The sequence below is a fragment of the Pteropus vampyrus genome, unplaced genomic scaffold, assembly GCF_000151845.1.
Source record: "Pteropus vampyrus isolate Shadow unplaced genomic scaffold, Pvam_2.0 Scaffold548, whole genome shotgun sequence".
Taxonomy (NCBI): domain Eukaryota; kingdom Metazoa; phylum Chordata; class Mammalia; order Chiroptera; family Pteropodidae; genus Pteropus; species Pteropus vampyrus.
This window is the reverse complement of record NW_011889329.1, coordinates 2,174,843-2,182,338: the sequence shown is the minus strand read 5'-3', so window position 1 is coordinate 2,182,338 and position 7,496 is coordinate 2,174,843. Positions and strand designations below refer to the sequence as shown.

The window sequence follows — 7,496 nt, the reverse complement described above, 5'->3', positions numbered from 1 at the left end:
ATTTATTTAAAAATCAGCTTTCTTCTTGCAAACATATTCTCTTGATGTGACCATTTTCAATTTCTAAAAACCAAAACTAATTTTTGAACTCTTTTAACTTACATTTAACTCATCCTAAAATAAGATGGGCTTTTTTGTACATTTAATTTTTTTTGACAATTCTTTTGCTGTTAAAAGCACCTCATGCCTAGCCACCCAAAGATTTTTTTCTAAGACCTAATTTTTTGGCTTCTGTTCCTAGTTAACATTATTTTTTGTCTCATGTTCTAGTAATATCCCACTGGTAAATACATAATACTTACATAATGTGCATCCCCTCAGGACTACAAAATATCGCAGACATCAAATCTTATAGCATACTTAACAGAGTAATATGTCTCACTTCTCATTTTGACAAACAGACACATAACTGTCGAGGTACTTAACTAACATCACTCAGTAAGTCAGTACCCAAACTCACCAGCATTCCTTGACCACCTTCCCCTCAAAAAAGAGGAAAAACATTTATGACCTAGATTGAAATAACATCCACTAAAACACTGACTTTTAAACCTTTTGACATCAACAAATAGTAAAAGAAAAGTTTTACATCCTATAAGTACATGTGTGTGGATCTGAAATAACAGTCTCACCAAAAAATGCATAATCTCACTACATGATGCCTTCTGATATTCTTACTATCTTATTCAATTTCATGTAAAAGAAATGCCAAACACAACTTACTAAATGGATTTCATTATGCACTAATGAGTTGTTGCCCACCACTTGAAAACTACAATGATAGAACAAATAGGCTTTACTAATACCACAAAGTAATATTGTTAGCTCCACATATAGTAGGGTAAATATTAATTAATTTTGATGCAACTAGACCAGACTGTGGTAGATGAACCTGAACCAGTTTGAAGTGTATTTTTGGATAACCTATTAAAAAAGGGTTTGCTAAACAAAATCATAACATCAAGAAGATGGAAGAAATGTTCAATCTCTTAGAACAAGATACTTCTAAAGTTTTTCTTTAAATTAGTTTTAAGTATACAGTACATTGGTTAGACATCTAATAGTTAATAAAACAATCCTCCCAATTGCTCCCTCCCTCCCTGGCCCTCCACCTAGTCAACATATTAATGCTAACTGCATTCCCTATTCCATGCTCCCCATCCCTGTGACTATCCATCAGCTACTAATTTGTACTTCTTTAACCCTTCACCTCATTCTCCCAGCCTCCCAAACTCCCCTCCCCTCTGTCCATCACGAAATTGTCCACTATATTTATGAGTCTCTTTTTGATTAGTTTGTTCTTTTATTCTTTAGATTCCGCATATAAGTGAAATCATATTGTGCTTATCTTTCTCTGTCTGACTTAAATACCTTCTAGGTCCATCAAAACAATATCTTTTTCCATTCCCTTCCTTTAAGTCTGCATGTGTCTTTTAATCTGAAGTGAGCCTCTTGTAGGCAGCATGTAGGTGTCTTGTTTTCTTATCCATTCATCCACTCTATCATTTGGTTGGAGCACTTAATTCTTTTCCATTTGAGGTACTTATTGATAGGAATGTAGTTGTTACTATTCTTATTCATGTTTTTGATACATGTTTCTTTTCTTAAAGAAGTCTCTCCAACATTTCTTGTAATACTGGCTCTGTAATGATAAATTCCTTTAGCTTATTTTTGTCTGGGAAGCTCTTTATCTGTCCTTCAACTCTAAATGATAGCTTTGTTGAATAAAGTATTCTTGGTTGTAGATCCTGGGTCTTCATCACATTGAATATTTTTTACCAAACCCTTCTGTCCTGCAAAGTTTCTTTTGAGAAATCAGCGGCCAGTCTTGTGGGTGTTCCCTTGTAGGTAACTATCTATTTTTCTCTTGCTGCTTTTAAGATTCTTTCTTTGTATTTAACCTTTGGCATTTTAATTATGATGTATCTTGGTGTGGGCCTCTTTGGATCCTTGTTTTTTGGGGTTCTCTGAGCTTCCTGGGGTTTTATGTCCATTTCCTTCGCCAGTTTAGGAAAGTTTTCCATCATTATTTCTTCAAATAGCTGTTCAACACCTTGTTTTCTTTCAGGTATGCCAATCAGATGGATACTTTGACCTTTAATAGTGTCCCATATGTTCCTTAAATTATTTTTATAGTCTTGGCATCTTTTTTCTTGCCATTCTGATTGAATGTCCTTGGCTTTCCTGTTCTCTAGATAGGTCATTTGATCCTCTTCTTTATTCACTTTGTTTATTCCTTTGTTTATTCCATTTAACATCTCATCTCCAACAATGTCTTCTTCATTTCTGACTAGTTCCCTTTTATAATTTCCATTTCCATTTTTATGTTTTTTTTATCTCTTTGTTGAAGTTCTTGCTGAATTTACCTACACTTCCTAAAAGTTCATTGAGCATCTTTATAACCAGTGTTTTGAACTCTGCATCTGTTAGATTACTTGACTCCATTATTTCTGGATCTCTGTTCTGTTTTCTCGTATGGTTTCTGCTCCTTTGTCTTCCCATTTTGGCTGCCTTTCCTTGTCTGTTTCTATGTACTAAGCAAAGCTCCTAAGTCTCCCAGTCTTATTAGCATGGCTTTGTGTAGTAGGTGTCCAGTGGCACAGTCCTGAGAGAGGTTCAGCTGCAGGCCAAATTTAGCCCCAGCCTGTGGCCCTCTGGGGCCACCCGTTAAGATTCAGCAAACAAGCCACAGATGCTGTGCTTATAGTCGCCTCAAAAAGCCACACCAGATACTGAGGCCAACTGCCTCCAGTGTGAGTCTAGGCACTGCTCAGCAAGGAGTACCTGACTCGCTGAGAATATATCTGGATGTGGCTTGGGAGGGGCTGTGAGTTGGGGGAGGCAGAGTTTCAGGGAATCTTCTGGGCAGAGCGACCTCTGTTATCCAGTTTGATGATGTCTTGGCTATGGCGGCGCTGTGTCCTTGCACTGGGACGGGGGAGGGCTCGACAGGGAACAGTGGATACCGCCAGCACTTCTGTACAGAGTGAGTCTTGCCTCAGCCCTCACTCTGACAATGTCTCCCTGTAAGTCCCTGGTGGCCCCTGCACGCAGCCAAATTGGCACTGGTGCTCAGAGTGAGCAGGTCCATTACTGTGAAAATCTGCTCGCGGACACGGTCCCTTTAAGAGACGTCTGCCGCTGCCACTACCACTACCGCAGCCTCCATCTCAGTCAGCCGCTGGAGACTGGGCAGCCCCGCGTCCTCGCCCCGTCCTTCCTTCTGCCGTTGCAGGGGTGCTTTCTTGGATTTCTCCCTAGTTGTATGGCTTGTTCATCTAGATTCCAGGCGATTTTTCCTTTCTGTTTGCTCCTTGTTTCCATCACAACTTTGATTTGGTGACCAAAGAGGCCGCGTCCATGAGCAGATTTTCATGGTGACGGACCTGCTCACCATGAGCACCAGTGCTGATTCGGCTGCGTGCAGGGGCCACCAGGCGTCTATCATCTACGCCATTTTTCTTCTCCTAAAGTTTTAAATCATTATCTAAATGCATCTGTGTTATTAATTATCCATGATTCAGGCCAATAGGACATTGACTTAGAAAAACCTTATTTATTCTTATTCAAAAACATTTTGTAATCAGAATATTGTTTTTAATTTGAGCTAACAAAATTTTAGTATATCTTAACATTCAAATTTGAAAATGTTCAAAAATTAAAATCAACCAGTCACTTTTTTTGTTTTTAAATCTGCTCACAACATCATCTAATAATAACGGTAATGGGTAAACAGTTCATTTGTAGAGTGTTTTAAACTTAAGAAAAAATTCTTTTATTTTATGAACTGTAATGACCAGCAATCCTTGGATTACTAAAAATATAATGATATTTTCCAGACTCAAAAATGAAACTTAATATTTGGTTTGTTCTGCTTGTGAAAGATTATTCAATACCATGAAGAAATCCAGGTGTCTGGTCTATAATGATTGCCTGTATTTTAGAGGTCCAGCCCACCCCTACCATCCCCCACTAAATTTGGAAGATAAAAAAGAAACTAAAATTTCAAAGTAAAGGACCTAGCCAAATTCTAGAGTGGGGGTGTCACAGAACCGCCTTTATGTGGAAGTATTTACTAAAGATCTTAGAACAGATATTTATCTTTTTTAAACATTTAATATTTTGGAAAATTGAAGACTTAGGAAGCCAAGCAGGTGAAGGATAGGCTAGGAAATCAGGAATTCCTGGATGTGAACCTAATCTTGATCTTATTCTGTTTTTGCTCTAAATCAATGCCAAACTCTTCACACTTCAGCTGCTTTATAGCAGGCAAGAATTATAAGGGGCGGCGGGACAAAACTGTTTCCTGGGAATGTCTAAGGTTAAATGGTTAACATTACAGCCCTCAAAGGTACTTCCACAAAAGGCAAAAGACCCTCTGTGTATATTATTTACTTTCATATATTACCCACATACTTTAGGGAATCAAAATGGAGTATCTGTGTTCTGCTAAACTGACCTTGAAAAGAGATAACATTTCCACCCCTCAAATCTTGTCCATTTTAGGAATGATCAGTTACACAACTATTTAGGAAATTCATTCATGTGATCTTAAAAGGTTTTTAAGATAGCTTTAACAGCTGTGATTTGTGTATTTTCAGGCAGTTAATATTTGGCAAATTTAGGGCCCTCATCTTTATTTGTCCCCTATCCACTGGGCCATCAACATAAAAGGAAATGCCCTCTTCACCCAAGTCCTGCTTTGGCAACTTATGGAAAAGTTAATTGGTCCCTGTCATGAAAAGAAGCTCCGTTTGCCATACCAGGAGACACCACATCCCTATCTAGCTCTGCCCATGCTGCTTTGGACTCTTCAAAAGTCAGAACATGGTTTCACTTTCTCTTCACACTTTATGATAAAAACACCCTGATCTCTTCGTGGCACTTAATAAATGGCCCCTTCTCACTGGAATTGGATGGTCGGCCCTTCCAACTAGTCATTAATTTGTAGGAAATGCCCTCCTCAGCAATCACTATTATGTAAATAGAGCTATAAACTTTAGAAGGCTGGTGCAATCCCAGACCCTAAAACTTGCTTGTGTGTGTATGGGAGGGGGGTGGAATCTTGATTGTAAAAGCACTGCCTTCCAAATTAAACTCAAACCACATGATACAGTTCATAAAATATACAAAACTCGCAGTCCAGTGACAGATTTATTGTAGCCATACAGAATAAAGCAAAAAAAAAAAAACTCTATGTGGAAAAACACTGCTACTTTTGACCCAAACAGCCTCCAAACAGGAAGTTAAAAGCAAATCAACGAGCTGTGGCCTCCCTAAGTTATGAAGGAGACCAGTGCAACCAGCATTTCCTGTCATTGCTTGTCACCATTTCTGAGTGCCTCTATCTGAACTGTTTTCTTAGAAAGATAAAATTATTACAGAAATTTCTTTAGGGGTAGGTGGAAGGCAATAAGGAAGACTACTATATGATTTAGGTTTGAAAGTAAAAAATGCTATTTTTACTAAATAAAATTTACATTGCACAGGTCACACAACCAATACTTGAACTTCTGCATTTCCATAAATATAGGAATAACAGACTACATTAATAAAAGTGTTTAGAATCAGATATTAGATAGCCTAGCTGTTTCTTATTAATATTCAGAATCACAATTTTCATGCATCTGATTAGTAAGAGAAACAACTGAAAACTACAATATCCCTGAGAAGAGGAACTAGCTTCTTAGAGTTGGTTTCTCTCAATATCTATCTCTGTCTTTCTCTGTCTCTGTCTCTCCATCCCACAACACAACTTATGCAAATTCAAAATATGTGTATATATGGCAGCTCTCTAATCACATTTTAGATCATCTCATCATCATCATCATCGTCATCATCATCATCAGTCTGCATAATGCATAGAGTAGTTTTGTTTTTTTCTAGCACTGTAAAATGTCAAGCCCTATGCCACATTTTCCCAGCTTGTCATTTTCTCAATCACAAAAGATTTTTGGAGGGGTAGTTTCAGTCAAAAAGTAAAAGCATTTTGCCCTCATATATTATTGCTACATCGAAGTTCTCAGTGTGTCTGAATGAGTCCTCCAGCAAAACTAAGTTTATCTCTCTAAGAAATAGTATTAATAAATGGTAACAGGGCAGCTACTTGGCCAGTCAAAAATTCCGCCAAGACCCAAGGTCTTTCTAGAAAAAAAGGCCTCCCTTGGGGAGCCTGTCAATCTAAGTTCAGCCCAGATCCTGGTTTCAGAAAGCCAGCAGAGCGCTTATTGACACAGCCTCTGTGAGCAGCTGAGGCCACCACTACAGGCATTCATGAAACAGATCAGATTACGGGCACCCCTGCTCTCCATGTTTTTCTGTATTTTGAAGCCTTTAGACATAAAATGTGACCCTATAAGGTGTGCTATTTTTCACTTCATATTTCTGGGTAAGCTAATAAGGTTTTTTCTTCATGCTATCCAATTAGGAAAAATGCTGACATAAACAAGTTGGGAGTTTAAATTTTTCTCAAAATCACTTATGAAAAGAAATATAGTCCTGTTCTTTGGGATCCTCATCGACCAGACATCAAGAATTTTTAGAATCATCAATGGACCCTTTAACAAAATAGCACCCACAATTGGACCATTTACTGAACATGTACTTTTCAGAGGACAAATGCAAACTCCACTTGGGCATTGAGGTGAAATGTGATATCCACCACTGTGCCATGGGTTTTGTTGAATATGTCTCTATATACTTTAAACAGAACTCAGAAAAACCACTATATAGTTCATGAATCCAATCATAATAAAGCACCCACCTTAATATTAAGTGACAATCTCATTTTCTCAGTTTGTAAAGCGAATAACTGGGGACTTTGTACTATGGGATATATGCCCAAGCTAATATTAATCACGATGCTTTTGTTTTGCTTTGTTTTGTTTTTCCGCATAAAGGTTGAAGACTACAAAATGAAAGGTAAAATACAAACTCTTTGGTTCTTGTACTTTCTCTCGTTTTGCTAACAGGCCACCCCCATCCCAAAAAAGAACACCACTTTGTTTTCTTTATGCTGCCACATAAGAGGAGACTGTAAAAGCTGTACCTAAAAACTGATGGTCCTTTGGGCACAAAAGATGATTGTGGTGGATCTGAAATGGCAGCTCTGTCTCTTCTACTGTATGGACTTTACTTTCTGAATACAATAAAAAGAAGCACTATTAATACCTGTATCTTGGTAAATAAAAACATATGCAAATTCAACCTCTAAATGGGCAATTAGTATTTATTTGACTGAAAATAAGACAGCTCCCAATGTCCTTTTTGGGTTTTGTTTGCGACTTCATCACTTTCTAAACTATACATAACATGAGGCACCTGCATGACAGTACTTCTTATTTTGTTCCTTCTGTATTTGGTGAAAAAGACTGTTTCTACATGACTCATTATTGAAGGCTGATTCCTCTTGAATGTAGAGAGGAGATGTACTAAATGCAACTACAGGAGACAGAAAAATAGCAGCTAGATTTCAAGCCAATACATGAGGTCTCAGC

General features: G+C 37.8%; 1 protein-coding gene across 29 annotated transcripts in view; it reads right to left on the bottom strand.

Moving 5' to 3' along the window:
* The window catches only part of MBNL3 (muscleblind like splicing regulator 3), a 110,184-nt gene that overhangs the window by 98,869 nt on the left and 3,819 nt on the right, over window positions 1-7,496 (bottom strand). For 5 of the 29 annotated variants that reach the window (XM_023525306.1, XM_023525311.1, XM_023525303.1 and 2 more), the window contains one exon: window positions 7,049-7,138. The exons of the other annotated variants lie outside the window; for them this stretch is intronic. The gene's annotated coding sequence lies outside the window, so the exon portion shown is untranslated. The remainder of the gene's footprint in view (window positions 1-7,048; window positions 7,139-7,496) is intronic. 29 annotated transcript variants of the gene reach the window in all.